The sequence below is a fragment of the Mandrillus leucophaeus genome, unplaced genomic scaffold, assembly GCF_000951045.1.
Source record: "Mandrillus leucophaeus isolate KB7577 unplaced genomic scaffold, Mleu.le_1.0 Scaffold296, whole genome shotgun sequence".
NCBI lineage: Eukaryota > Metazoa > Chordata > Mammalia > Primates > Cercopithecidae > Mandrillus > Mandrillus leucophaeus.
In genome coordinates, this window is record NW_012103098.1 from 1,280,468 (window position 1) to 1,295,841 (window position 15,374).

Below are 15,374 nucleotides of genomic sequence, written 5' to 3' on the forward strand. Positions count from 1 at the left end.
GAGAGGCCTGGGGGCCGGAGGTTTGGGGCCGGGCTGGACGCCGAGACCCGGGTCCGCTTTACACAATCGCCCCGCGAAGCGAAATGGGTGGAACGCGGACTGCCGGAGCTCACTGACTCCTTTGAGGGAGCAAGTTCTTTCAGCTACGCGGTGTGAGAGCGGTAGGAGTGCCCGCTGCCCGACCCCAGGCTTTCTGGTAAATGTCTGTTTCCACCAAGTGAGTTCGGACAGCAGCACCTGGGGCTCCCAAAGCGGAAGCCGTCAGCACTGGCGATTTGGAGCTGCGCTTCTCAAATTTCCCTGGCCCGGAATCTTTGAGCACCGCCTAAAATGAGATCCAGACGGCAGGTCCGGGTCAGGCCCGGGATCTGCATTTAACGAGCTTCCACCCACGCCCCCGTAATTCGTGGGTGGGTGGCCCAGGGACCATCCTTTGAGACACAGTGGTTTGGGGGAAAGTTCACAAATATCAGCTGGGCTAACAGTGGAGCCACAGAGGCTGGAATTGCTGCTTCAGCCCCCTCGGTTTGCAAACGACCGGGTTGTGGTGACCAACTCAGGGCCATTTAAACTTGTAGGCAGAATTAGCTCCATTCTACAAATGAGAAGACGGAGTCCTAGAGAGGGGTATGGAACTTAGGGATGTGTTGTCAGCTGGTGAGAGGTTGTACTGAGTCAAGCAGCTGTTTTAGCTGAGGCCCTACTTGTGTGCCAGGCCTGGCCCCCCTGCCAGCTGGGTTAGGGCTTGCATGGACTGGGGATCAGCCAGAGGTTTGGGCTCTGGCATGCATACGTGTGGAGTTGCAGGTAGCATTTTCAGAGAATTGCTCCGGTTCCTGACCAATGAACTCAGTTGAGGTTGTGGCCGCACCCCTGCCTGGGGCTGGGCCACCCTGAGCCCCTCATTCCACCTCTCTGAGTTGCTTTGGGCCCTGTGGCCCCTGAGAACATTTTCAGCTCTCATAGTCATCTTCCTGTTCAGCAAATACGTGCTGGGTGCAAAGGTGCACGACACATGGGTGCTGGCTGATGGGTACTCCTGGAGTGAGGATGAGTGCAGTGAGAAGTATTTTCAAGGACACAAGTGCCCGCCCTGCTGCGGAAGCTCAGCTGAAAACAGCCTGGTCAGCAAGCTCACGATTGTGAACTTTGGCTGGGCGCGGTGGCTCAAGCCTGTAATCCCAGCACTTTGGGAGGCCGAGACGGGCGGATCACGAGGTCAGGAGATCCAGACCATTCTGGCTAACACGGTGAAACCCCGTCTCTACTAAAAACTACAGAAAACTAGCCGGGCGAGGTGGCGGGCTGGTGGCGGGCTGTAGTCCCAGCTACTCGGGAGGCTGAGGCAGGAGAATGGCGTAAACCTGGGAGGCGGTGAGATCCGGCCACTGCACTCCAGCCTGGGCCACAGAGCGAGACTCCGTCTCAAAAAAAAAAAAAAAAAAAAGATTGTGAACTTTGTCCCATGGTGCTGAGGAATAATGGTACAGGCTTAGATGGTCATCAATTTTCAGTTTTACAAAGGCCACCTGGGTGGCTCTGCAGGGCAAGTAGAGGGCTCGTCCCTCTGAGACGAAGGAGCAGGCAGCCGTTCACTAACATGCGTTCATTCCGTATCTGATTCTGTACTGTGGGCCAGGCTCTGGGCTGTGCTGGCTTTTCAGCTGTGTGCCGGGGCAGGCCCTGCTGTGGTGAGCTTGGTGTTGTTTGGCACACGGGCTTTGAGACAACCAGGGGTGCAGAGGTTAGGCCTGGAGACAGGGTTCGTCAGTCAGACTTTCTCAGGGGGCAGTGGAGAGGAGGATAGAATAGAGCCCTGGGGAGGAGGGCTTGCCGGAGGAGGTGGGGAGGTCTAGGAGGGGCTGCAGCAGGAATGCCCAGTAGTGAGGGAGGAGCTCATGGGGTCAGATGGGGCAGAGATACCAAGGGCACTGAGGCTGGTTGGTGGCAGTCACAGGTAGCCTTGGCAAGAGGAAAGGGGAGGTGGTTTTGTAAAAAGAGAAGGGCCGAGGTTCTTTCTCCAGGGGAAGAAGTGTCAGGTGAGGGTGGTCTGGAGGTGGCTGAGCTGTGAGTAAGAAGGAGGAGTACCCAGGCAGGGGCTGCCAGGCAGACCCAAGACACAGCCCAAATGGCTTTCCTGCTGTCCTGGGTTCAGGATGACACTGCCCTGGCCTCTTGGGGCTTAGGGATGGGGTGAAACCTGGTTCAGTTCCATAGTTGGGGCTGTGGAGTGGAGGAGAGGGTGTGACAGGCCCTGCAGCCACAACTGGAGGTTGAGGTGGGCAAACAGGGTGTGTCCGCCTGTCCCCTGGGGGGTTCCCCTGCCCCCTGCCCTGCTGGCTCAGAAGGCCATGCCTCAAGTAGTCCTGCATGAGAGGTCCCAGGTGGCCTGCTGGAAGGGACACAATTTATTTGGGTGCCTAAGCGTGATAACTTTGTGGCTTTTTGAACTAGAGGCTCTGGCAAGTCACTGCTCTTCTCAGAGTAGTTTCCTTTTCTGTAAAATGGGGTGGTGATAGGAGCGATGAAGTGATTTGAGTCTATGAGAGAAGCGACCTTTGGAGATTTTCTGACCTTCTCCCTTCAGTCATAAATTCTGCTAGGTCTGGGTTTCTGAAAGAGTGACCAGTGTGCCTTCTTGTGCGGGGCGGGGAGGGCGGGGGGAGGTGGGCTTTCTAGGTGCTCATTAAATGCTTGAATGGATGAATAAATTAACACCTACCTTCCTCCAAGGCCAGTGCCTGTGACTGCCCACCCAGGGGAGCTGGTTTGAAGTTCCTCCTCTTGCTTCACAGGCAGAGCAAAGGTCAGGGCCTCTGCCAGAGCCTGGAAGATCACTGGGTCAAGTACCCATGGCCCTGACCCAGACCCTAGGGACAGGCTCTGTGCAGCCACGGTGTAGTGAGATGCCTGGCTTCCAGACCATCTGGTTCTGTGACTCATTCACCATCTGTTGGCCTTGAGTGAGGCTCTTGGTCTTTTGGAACCTCAGTTTCTCCATCTGTAACATGGGACTGACATCAGTTCTGCCTCCCCAGCAGGGCTGTTAGGAAACACAGAAGAAACAGCAAATAGGAAAGCAAGTTGAAGGATTTAAGAGTGCTGTGTAAATTTAGGGGCAGGAGAGGCAGAACCAAAAAAAAAAAGGAAAATTCCCTAGGACCCAAGAATCACGGTAATCCCCAGATTCTGTCATTGTTATTCAGACCTTTGCTTCTTTGCCTGATCCATCCCTGGGAGAACAAGGCCATCAGGGTTGTTGACGTGTCCCGCGGGTCCAGCTTCCACCCACACAGGTGGAATTTTCCACTTCATTCTTTTGCAAATATTAATCAAAGCCCTGGCTGGTCAACAGTGGATTCATTGTCTCGTGAAGAGTGAGCCGTTTCTGGCACATACTGGCTGTCTCCCAGGGACTCTGGTGGTGAGCCTGAGCTGGGAGAGGAGCTGTTAGGAGCACTCCTGGCATCCGTGCTCCCTCAACCCCATGTTCTGCTCCAGGTGGTTAAGCTTGGTCAACTTTAATGCCTGCTTTGAGGGAAAGACTCTGAAGCCACACGGAGGGCATGCACCCCACTGTTCCCAGCAGGGCTACCAAACCGCATTTTCTCTGCTATAGTAGGAGGGGCTGACCCAGAAAAGCCCACAGACTCAGGCCAGGTGTTAACTCAGCTTTAATCCCACTCGTCCTGGTTCCTAGGAGAAACCCCTTGAAGTCACATACATGTGTTCTGTTCATGGCTGTGGTCCCTGTGCCTTGTCTCCTGGGTACTTGCATTGATTTTCACATTGTTGTTATCACACTGGGGTCTCAAAGAAAGCCTGGAATGCAGAGGAGGCAGGAACTGTTGTTCTCTCAAAGCTCCATCTGTAAACAGGGGTGATGAAGTTAGCCTCACAGGGCTGCAGGGAGGACCACCCTGTCAACCTACGTTGGGCCCTATGTTGGGCACATGCAACAGGATTGGTGGTATATTTTTTGATCCATGATACTTGAATGTATTTGTTATTAATAATATTATTGGTCATAGATATAGTATCACATTCCACACTTTATGGAGAAAGAAACAAGATGAGTGAGGCTATGTAAGAAGAGGGAGGATGAAACTCAGGCCATGCTGTGAATATGATAAAATCACTATGTGGTTTGGTTTTAGCTTTGTGCTTTGTTTTTCTTTTCTTTTCTTTCCTTTTTTTTTTTTTTTTGAGACAGTGTGTTGTTCTGTTGCCAAGGCCAGAGTGCAGTGGTGCAATCATAGCTCACTGGGTTCAAGCAATCCTCCTGCCTCAGCCTCCCAAGTAGCTGGGACTACAGGTGCACATCAGCACACCACCATGCCTGACTTTTTCTTTCTTTTTTTATTTTTATTGTTTAGAAATGGGGTCTTGCCATGTTACCGAGGCTGATATTGAACTTCTGGCCTCAAGCAATCCTCCTGCCTTGGCCTCCCAAAGTGCTAGGATTACAGGCATGAGCCACTGCACCTGGTCCTTTTAATTCTTTGAAATGTATTTTTAGCTCTTGGCCCTCAACAAAACCTATGAAATGAGTGGTTGCATTTTCATTTCATAGATGAGGAAACTAAGGCCCGTGGATGCTAACCACGAGTGAGCAGAGTGGAGACTGCAACCTAAGGATCTTGACTACCAGCCACTTTCAATTCTCTTTCAATGTAGTAAAACTTGAACATGGAACACCAATGCATGAAACTGACACAGGTGACATTGCATATTCATGTGAGTTTAGTTTGTTTATTCATTCATTTATTTATTATTTATTTTTGAGACAGAGTTTCGTTCCTGTCGCCCAGGCTGGAGTGCAATGGTGTGATCTCCGCTCACTGCAGCCGCTGCCTCCTGGGTTCAAGTGATTCTCCTGCCTCAGCCTCCTGAGTAGCTGGGACTACAGGCACCAAACACCACGCCCGGCTAATTTCTGTATTTTCAGTAGAGATGGGGTTTCACCATGTTGGCCAGGCTGGTCTCGAACTCCTGACCTCAGGTGATCCGCCCGCCTCGGTCTCCCAAAGTGCTGGGATTACAGGCATGAGCCACTGCACCCAGCCTGTGAGTTTATTTTATAACCTTATATTTGTGATTTGTGTGTGTGTGTGTATCATAGTTAGAACAGTGATACCATTTTCAGGAGCACACTAGAAACCTGGGGCCATGGGTGCAGGTTGATGTCTTACACTAGCCCCAGTTCCTGATTTATTTCGGTATTTTAGTGATAGAGTGATTTCCAGTTGATACAAAGAAGCAGTCAGTTTTTCAAACGCTCACCTTGCAATCTGAGGACCCTCTGCTGTTAAACCCATCCCGAAGTTTGAAGGGGAAACAGCAGTGGGCATGTATGTGAAAATTGGCTGGCTAACCATGGCTGGCCAAGGTGCTTTGACCAGCAGGGGCACCCAGCACACAACCTGGACCTTGCAGTGAGCTATGATCCTGCCACTGCACTCCAGCCTGGGCGACAGAGGTATCTGCTGGAAGTGGCTCTGCTTGTACTGGCGTGGAAGTGTGCCAATGAGCGCAGAAAATCAAACAGGCTTTGCAGCGCCTGTGATGTGTTTATAGGAAGCGCTGGAGTCAGCACAGAAGACGGTGGGAAGAGAAGCTTTGTCCTGGTGTCTCTGGCCAACCTCCTAAGCTGATGGATTTGGGGTCTCCAGGGGATCCATGTCTGGTCCATAACAGTGCTTCTCAAACTCTCCGTGGTGAAAGACTAGATGATTGTTTTTAAAATGTTAATCTTTCATGGGCCAATTTTTAAAATATGATGAAAATTGTTATAAGAAGATTGAAGATATATAAAAAGATAAGCCCGTTATCTGCTTATTAGACTCGACAGACATGAGGTTGCTGTGTCAAATGATAAAACTGTAAACGTTTCTACCCTCTGACTTTTGATTCTGTACTTATCTTTCTCAGACAATCACAAAGAGTGCGTAGGCCAGCCCTGGTCACAGAGTGCACCGTATCCTGTCACTTCTGCGTGTGAGGTGGGTATTTTTTAACTGAGATTTCAAAAAAAAAAAAAAAAAAAAAAACGGGTTAAAAGTTTACTTGAAAAAGGAAGCTGGCAATGAGCATTTGCAGAACACCCCAAACTTCTGCGGAATCGTTGGAAATCCCTCGCCGTCCACCAGGCCCTGTGCCACAGAAATGCTCCCACCTTTCTGCTTTTCCTCACTTCTCTAGTGGGATCTGAGATTTCAAACAAACAACAACTACAAAAATCCTTTTTATCATGGAAGATTTGAAACCTATATAAAATTAGCCAGAAGAGATGATGGAGATGGGAATTTTGTGTTCTCATCACATAACTTTGTTAGCATCACCTCGTGGGGGTCCTGTTTTGTATGTCCCACTAATCGCCGGGGTGACTGTAAGCCAAATCCTAGATAGCTTTTTTTTTTTTTTTGAGACAAGGTCTTTCTCTGTCATCCAGGCTGGGGTACAGTGGCAGGATCATAGCTCATGTAACCTTGAACTCCTGGACTCAAGCAGTCCTCCCACCTCAGCCTTCTAACGAGCTGGGACTACAGGTGTGTGCCACCATGTCCAGCTAATAAAAATTTTTGTAGACATGGGGTTTCAAAATGTTGCCCAACCTGGTCTTGAACTCCTGGCCTCAAGCAATCCTCCCACCTCCACCTCTGCATCCCAAGGTGCTGAGATTAAGGGGTGTGAGCCACCACACCCAGCCTTAAATATTTATCTTTAGAAATAGTTAGAAATAGTTGAATTATTCTCTTCTGGTTATTTTGAAATGTATAATAGATTGTTAACTACAGTCACCATACTGACCTGTCAAATACTAGATCTCATTTCTTCTGTCTAACTGTATATTAGATATTTCTTCTATCTAACTGTATATCTTCAACCCCCCATCCTCCCTTCCCTTCCTGAACTCTGATAACTACCCATCTACTCCCTGTCTTCATGAGATCCACTTTTTTAGCTCCCCCACTATGAGTGAGAATGTGGTTTTTGACTTTCTGTGCTTGGCTTATTTCATTTAACATCATGACCTCCAGCTCCATCCATGTTGCTGCAAATGACAAGAACTCATTCTTTTTGACAGTTGAATAGTTGTATATGGATCATATTTTTTAAAAATCTATTTGTCCATTAATGGATACTTAGGTTGATTCCATGTCTTGGCTATTTGGGAATAGTGCTGCAGTAAACATGGATGTGCAGATATCTCTTTGATATATTGACTTCATTTCTTCTATATACCCAGCCCAGTAGTGGGATTGTTGGATTATATGGTGGTTCTATTTTTAGTGTTTTGAGGCATCTCCATATTGTTTTTCATAGTGGCTGTACTAATTTACATTCCCACAAACAATGTACAGAGGTTCCTGAAAGGGTGAGTTTAAACAACATAACCACAGAATCATAGTCACGTCTGACAAATAATGATTTCTTGACATCCTCACATACGTACTCAGTGTTCAAATGACGAGGGTCCAGTGAAGAACAGTACATTCTCATGGTTGGATCTTGCTCCTCTCACAGCCTGTCGGCTTCCCTTTCTCTCTCTTATCTGTCTCTCCTTTATCCATTCTATACTTGGATTTATTGTTGAAGAACTGCGTGGGGTTTCCTTGCGCCTGGATTCTGCTGATGATGGACCTTTGCAAGTTGCTCTGACCTTTGCGTTTCCTGTGAGTTGGTGGATTGATCTAGAAGTGTGATCAGATTCAGGTTTGAACTTTTGGACAAGGATGTTTTGTAGGTGGTGTTGCATTCTCCCGTTCAGACCCCTGCCTGGACTGTGTGGAGAAGTCGGTCTTTTAATTGCCTCCTGTGTGTGAAGTCACCTTGGTGAGTCCCAGCTGACCCTCACCCGTATCTTTTTCTCCTTCTGCTGGTCCTGGCTCCCCCTTGTTCTGAGATCACTCTGGCTGCTCTGTGGAGAGCTGGTTCTGGGGTGGCCTGAGGAGGCAGCAGTAGTAGCAGGGACACTGCTAGGACGTTGTGGGGAGGGTCCCAGTGGAAGATGATGGGGCCTGATCCAGGTGGTGTCCAAGGGGTGGACAAAAATGGGCGGATTCTGCAGCACCAGCCTCATCCTTATGAGAGAAGCTACTACCGCCTAGGCCTCAGCTTCTGTGTCTGCTTTTCCTCCCCGGATAGTGCATTGTTATATACCAGTCACATGACAAGCGTTTATTGAGTGCCTACTGCGTACCTGGCTCTGGGGGCTTCCAGCTCTCCCCCACTGCTGTCTGTAAGTGAATGCACATGGTAGGAAGAGCAGCTCTGTGGATGGGCTCTGCCAGGTGGGAGCTTGGTAACTCGTGGCTTCTGAAGCCTGCCCTGTGCCTGGCATGAGGACGAGCCTTCAACTCCCCTGGAGAGGGAACAGCAGTTGTCCTTCTCTTGCTGCTATGTTACTGCATAAGAGCGGGGACACCAGCGCCTTGTGTCCCCTCGGCCTGCCTCTGGCTGTGCTCTGGCTTACCCACACCCACCTCCCCACTTTCACCCGAGGCCCTCTATGCCACAGATCCCACTCACCCAGGCACAGTGCAGCCCGGAGTGCAGGGAGTTCACATCTGGAGCGGAGTGGCCAGTCTTCCTCAGGGGCCAGCCTGAGGCACTGCATCCCCTCACCCCCTAGTGTATCAGGTGCTTGACTCTGGGAGGGGCTCCTAAGGGATTCGGGTCACCCCAGTAGCGACCTCTGTTGCACCCTGCCTCCTACCCATGGCTGGGCGCCCGCAGCACCTGCATAGACTGGATCCACAGACACGCCTGCGAGGGAAAGAAATGGTAGGTGACCCCGAGGAGCCGTCCCTGGAGGTTGAGTGGCCTGGGCCCCCCACCCCTGTCTGGGGGTTAGAACTCCAGGTTTCCAATCTTACATTCTCTCTCTTTTTTTTTTTGAGACAGAGTCTCACTCTGTTGCCCAGGCTGGAGTGCAGTGATGTGATCTTGGCTCATGGCAACCTCTGCCTCCCAGGTTCAAGTGATTCTTTTGCCTTGGTCTTGAGTAGCTGAGACTACAAGGTGTGTGCCACCACGCCCGGCTAATTTTTGTATTTTTAGTAGAGATGGGATATCACCATGTTGACCAGGCTGGTCTTGAACTCCTGACCTTAGGTGATCTACCTGCCTCAGCCTCCCAAAGTGCTGGGATTACAGGTGTGAGCCACTGTGCCTGGCCTCCCACCTTACATACACTCTGCTTTTGGTACAGACCACCGTGAAGGTTTTAGAAAGTGGGGAAGCAGCTAGAGAGTGGAGGGGTGTGTGCGGAGGGCAGAGGCCTGGAATGTGGAGCACAAAGTTCCCAGGCTGAGGAAGCACCCACTGTGGGGCAGCAGAGGGAAGGCAGGAGGGCAGACTCACTTCGGAGGAGCCACAGGCATCGGAGGGGCCCGCAGAGGCCGGCGCCCACGCCTTATCAACAGGAAACCCCTGCCCTGGGTTACACGGTGAGGCCTGCAGAGCTCTGATGCGATGTCAGACTTCAGGGCTCCCCCTCGGGTTTTTTTGGCAGCCTGTAGCCTTAGCCCAGCCCCGTCTGCCCCTCTTCACCAGGAGGATCCAGAGGGCAGGTGGGCTATGCCTGAGCAGCCAGGGCACAAGGCCAAGTGGTGTGGCCTCGTGCACACTGTCCAATATCATCTCCCAGGTAGCAGTTTCCAATTCAGTTGTTAATTGTGTATCAATATGTGGGAGAAGAAATTCCTGGGAAGATAAAGTTGACACTGAAGAAAATGCCTTTTTTTTTTTTTTTTCCTTTTAGAGACAGGGTCTTGCTCTGTTGCCCATGCTGGAGTGCAGTGGAACAGTGCTAGCTCACTGCAGCCTTGAATTCCTGGGCTCAAGTGATTTTCCTGCCTCAGCCTCCTGAGTAGCTAGGACTACAGGTACACACCACCGTGCCTGGCTAATTAAAAAACAAGTTTTTTTTAGAAAAAATTTCTGGGTCTTGCTATGTTGCCCAGGCTGGTCTTCAACTCCTCAATTGCATCAAGCAATCCTGCCTCAGCCCAGAAGATGCTTTCAAAAAAATTGTTTTAAACTTTTTAATTGAGGTGCAACAGACATACAGTAAAGTGTCCATCGTGTTGGTTTTGATCTGTGTGTATGCCTGGGTAACCACCACCAGGTTTGGATCCAGAACATTCCCAGGGGGTGCCTTCTGTTGGTCCTGGCACAGGTGTATGAGCTCAGCATCCATATCTCAGGCTGCCCAGGTTGGGTGTGCTGTAGGCCGCGTGCATCCTCATCCCCTGCATGTGTCTCCTCGGCCAGCATGACGGAGCGCCAGCCTCAGGCCAGGCTCAGCACACGGTGGGAGGCAAGGGCGTGGAGCCCTCAGCCAGGGATGTGGGCCTTCCACAGCTCATCTCACTATTAGCCTGTTGAGGTCCCAGTAAGTGGCACAGAGAAGTCCCAGGATGGATGTGGTCAGTGGTGAGGAGGTCTTCCCAGGGAAATTCATGCCCGAGGGAAAGTGAGGAGTGAATAGGTGAAAGGAGATTAGGACCTGTACCTGGAGGAGGGAACAAAGGCAAAGGCCCTGAGGAGGAAGGGAAGGTGGACCAGGCACCTGGAGCCCCGGGAGTGAAGCTCACAGTTGGATGATGGCCACAGAGGCAGGGGCCTGGCCTGATCGGGCTTAGGACAAGAGGGCCTGGGGGGCCATGGGGAAGCTTGTCCCACTGTCTCAGGGAGGTGGGGGGCCTGGGTTGGGGGTGGCATGAGATTCCTATGGGAGGAGGAGCAGCTGCCAAGTGTTGCTCCCTGGACCACCACTGCCTCTGGGCCCAGCCAGGTCTCATTCTCAAACTGGGATCATTCCCGCCCTGGGCCACTGCACTGCACTCCCCTCAGCCCACCACAGGGCTGGGTATTCAGATGGTTGTGCTCCTGGGAGTCTCTGCTGGGCTGTAGGAAAGCAGCCAAGCCTTCTCGGCTTGAGACCCCTGGCATGGGAACTTGGTGTCTTGCACCCTTTTGTGTGCTGACTATGACCTTTTGGCTCCTGTGATGTGGCTTTGTTGGTTGGGCCTGTGGTGGAGGGGGTCCCAGCCTTTGGCTTGACATGGGGCAGGGGTTTCCCTCTCTGTGACACGGGGCTGATGGTGATGGAGTGATGATGAAGACCTTCCACCCCACCCAGCATCTTTGGGGGCTTAAATGTGATAACCCATGTGATGTGCTCAGCAGGGGTAGCTGATCCTCTTAATATAACTCAGTTTGGTCCCCTGGTTTAATGGAGCTGTATGATCAGACAAAGCCAGCCACAGAGCAATGTGTTCTTACCCACACGAAGCCCAGCCTAGCATGTAGGGAATCTTGTTCGAGGTTTAACAGAGGTTGCAGGTCAAAGCCAGTACTAGAAGGCTAGATGGAAAAAAGCAGGTGACCTGCCCTGAATCCTTCTTTGGTGAATGACCCCCAGATGGGTAAAGGTGGCCATGGCCCTTACCACATGATGTGTTAACAGGGTTCTTTTGTGTGGATGGACTCACTTTTTTAATGGGCAGTCCCCTACTGGGGGAGTGTTAGGTTGTTTGTAATTCTTTGCCGGTGTCAACAACACAGGGACAGGCCCCTTGTGCTTGTTTTCCTATGGTTGTGCAGAGCTCTCTCTTGATTAAATTCCTAGAAGCAGGATTGCTGAGACAAAGGGCTGTACCTTTAAATTGCATCTGTTTTTCTGGAAATGCTGACGCGCTCCCAGGCTGAACCCAAAGTGGAATCATTGTTTATCATTGGCCTTGTCCAGCCTGAGCTCCTCAAAGGCTGAGCAAGTTTTAGGCATCATTTTGCATGCAGGACTAGGCTGGTGTGACTTGGCCTCGCTCCGGAGTTCTGTCTTCACCTCTTGGTCGACCAGTGAAAGCTAGGACTGTAGTGGCCAAAGGATCTGATCCTATAGGGTGCAGTACACTGCACTGGCCGAGAGCTAGAAAGAAAACACGTGTGCACACCAAGATGTGGTGAGGGAGAAAGTGCTGCTGGGAGGCCTGCGCAAAGGGCCCTTTCAGGAAGCTTCCTCAGTACTCCAGCTGCGTGACTCTGTGGGCAGATGTGTTGCAAATATGGGTACTCCTGGAATGGTGCATAAGCATTTTCTTCCGCGCGTGAACCTTTTGCAACTTCACTCTACTAAAGTTATAAAATGTGTTGTGCAATTGGCCACATGCTCAAAATTACATGGAAATCTGTCTTGTCATGTAAAGCAATCAGTTTTCTGACCACAAAATTCAGCAAACTTTTCAATAGCAGTCTTTGGCTCCCTTTTTTTTTTAAGGAGTCTCGCTCTGTCCCCCAGGCTGGAGTGCAATCTGGGCTCACTGCAACCTCTGCCTCCTGGGTTCAAGAGATTATCCTGCCTCAGCCTCCTGAGTAGCTGGGATTACAGGTACCTACCACCACGCCTGGCTAATTTTTTTGTATTTTTAGTAGAGACAGGGTTCATCATGTTGGCCAGGCTGGTTTTGAACTCCTGACCTCAAGTGATCCACCCGCCCTGGCCGCCCAAAGTATTGGGATTACAGGCCTGAGCCACTGCGCCTGGCCAGTTTTTGACTACTGATTTGAGAATTTGAAATGAGAATTGTTAGCTGTTGCTACAAAGGGCTATGGCAATGAAAGCCACCAGCCATAACCAGTAGGAGGTGGTGGCCCCCGTGTTTGTTACTCCTCTCTCTGCTTGATCCACCCACTGCGGCCATCACTGGCATTGGGGGCGGGGGTTTCGAGTTGACCGAAGCCTTGCCTCCCGCACAGTAGCGCTGCAGGGACCAGGTGTCCAGCACCAAGGCCAGCTGGCCAGATGGAAGGTGTGGCTTGGTGGGGCTGCCCAGTGCCGCAGGAGGCCTCATGTCACATGAATCTTTTCCTCTTGACTGGAAGGTAGAGCAGGCAAAAGTCTCTTCTTCCTCGTGCATGGTGGCTGGCAAAGCCACATCGTCCTCTTCTGGTCCAAGCACTAGACTGGGCCTGGGCATGGTTGGTTTCAGGAAACAGAGTGGGCTAGGGGTGCAGGCAGGACTTCGACGCCAACACACGGAAATGAAGACGCATGCTATCCTGTCTTTCCCTGCTCCCATTCCTGCCCACCTTCCATCCTGCCAATGCCAGGCAGCTCGTTCCCTGCCCAGGCAGCCCAGGGAAGTGGAAGGGGCTGCTTCCCTGGAACTCCTGCCCCACACCAGTCAGTCTGCCCACCCAGCCAGCCTGGGAGGGCACTAGGCTAGGAGCTTAGGAGGCCCCTCCCTCGTGTGGGGAGGGTGGGAGCGTCAAGGGGAGGTGTTGGAGCAGAGTTGTGATACGGGGTGGGGTTTTCAAATGATTGGGGCCCAGAAGAGTAAATGACCTGGCGCCACCTCAGGACGAAGGGGTCTGTCTTCACTCCTGCAGGGTAGGCTCGCTGCCCCCTTGCGAAGCTCCTTTGTTGCCTCTTGATCTTTCAATTTTAATTATTGTCATTTACTGCAGACCCTCAGTAAAACTACACAACAACAAACACACATGTGCCTGTCATCTAGATCAAGAAAGAAAACATGACTGGTGCAAATGAAAACCCCCAGGAATACCTCCCTGCTCAGAGGTTACTACTATCCTCAAGTTTCTTTATACCTTTCTCCTTCATAGGTTTGATTTACTTAACAAAATCCAGAATTCAGTTGCATGTAGGATTTTGTTGGTGATTTAACCATTTTAAGCGTAATTCAGTGGCATTAAGTATTTTCACGGTGTTGTGCACTCATCACCACCACTATCCGTTTCCACATTTTTTTCCATCACCTCAAACAGAAGCTCTGTTCCCCCAAACAATAACTCCTTGTTTCCCTTCCCCTCATCCCCTAGTAACCTCTAATCTATTTTCTGTTTCTATGGATTTGTCTGTTCTGGGTAACTCAATGTAAGTGGAATCATACAATATTTGTCCTTTGGTGTCTGGCTTATTTCACTTAGCATAATGTTTTCAAGGTGCAGCCAAGTTGTAGCATGTGACAGAATTTCTTTCCTTTCTAAGGCTGAATAATATGCTATTATATACACACACACACACACACACACACACACACCACATTTTATCTACTCACCTATTTTTGTTTGTTTTTGAGACAGAGTCTCGCTATGTCACCCAGGCTGGAGTGCAGTGGCGCGATCCTGGTTCACTCCATTCTCCTGCCTCAGTCTCCCGAGTAGCTGGGACTACAGGTGCCCGCCACCATGCCCGGCTAATTTTTTGTATTTTTAGTAGAGATGGGGTTTCACCGTGTTAGCCAGGATGGTCTCTATCTCCTGACCTCGTGATCTGCCCGCCTAGACCTCTCAAAGTGCTGGGATTACAGGTGTGAGCCACCACGCCTGGCCCTGCTCACCTGCTGATAGACATTTGAGTTGTTTCCACCTTTTTGCTATCGTGAATAATGATGCTGTAAACATTGGTGTAAGAATATCTGTTCAAGTTTCTGCTTTCAGGTTTTTGGAGTATATACCTAGGAGTGGAATTACTGGATCGCATGGTCTGTGTTTAGCTTTTTGAGGAACTGCTAACCTGTCTTCTACAGAATTTGCAACATTTTACATTCCTACCAGCAGTGTGCAAAGGTTCCCATTTCTCCATATCCTCATCTCATCAACACTTGTTTCCTTCCTTCCTTCCTTCCTTCCTTCCTTCCTTCCTCTTTCTTTCTTTCTTTCTTTCTTTCTTTCTTTCTTTCTTTCTTTCTTTCTTTTTCTTTCTTTTTCTTTCTTTCTTTTCTTCCTTTCCTTTCCCTTTCCCTTTCTTTCCCTTCCTTTCCTTTCCCTTCCTTTCCTTTCCCTTCCTTTCTCTTCCCTTCCTTTCCCTTCCCTTCTTTTCCCTTCCCCTCCTTTCCCTTCCCCTCCTTTCCCTTCCCCTCCTTTCCCTTCTCTTCCCTTCCCTTCCCTTCCTTTCCCTTCGCCTTCCCTTTCCCTTCTCTTTCCCTTTCCTTCCCTTCCCTTTCCCTTTCCCTTCCCTTTCCCTTCCCTTTCCCTTCCCTTTCCCTTTCCCTTTTCCTTTCCCTTTCCTTTCCCTTTCCTTTCCTTCGATGGAGTCTAGCTCTGTTGCCAGGCTGGAGTGCAGTGGCGCCATCTCAGCTCACTGCAACCTTTATTATAGCCATCCTGATGGGTGTGAGGTGGTAATTCACTGTGATTTTGATTTATATTTTCATAATGATTAGTGATGCTGAGCATCTTTTCATGTGTTTATTGGCCATTTGTGTTTCTTTCTTAGAGAATGTCTATTCAAGTCCTTTGGCCATTTTCTATTTGGGTTGTTGTTGAGTTATAGTTTTAAACACATTCTAGATATTAATCTCTTATCAGATATATGGTGTGCAAATATTTTCTCCTATGGATTG

The 15,374-nt window shown here is 50.1% G+C and overlaps 1 protein-coding gene across 1 annotated transcript in view; it reads left to right on the top strand.

The window, feature by feature from the left end:
* Nucleotides 1-1,709: 1,709 nt before the first annotated feature.
* Nucleotides 1,710-15,374, top strand: part of CHDH (choline dehydrogenase) — a 28,741-nt gene continuing 15,076 nt past the window's right edge. Inside the window, exons 1-2 of the mRNA XM_011986176.1 lie at nt 1,710-1,744; nt 5,932-6,002. The gene's annotated coding sequence lies outside the window, so the exon portion shown is untranslated. The remainder of the gene's footprint in view (nt 1,745-5,931; nt 6,003-15,374) is intronic.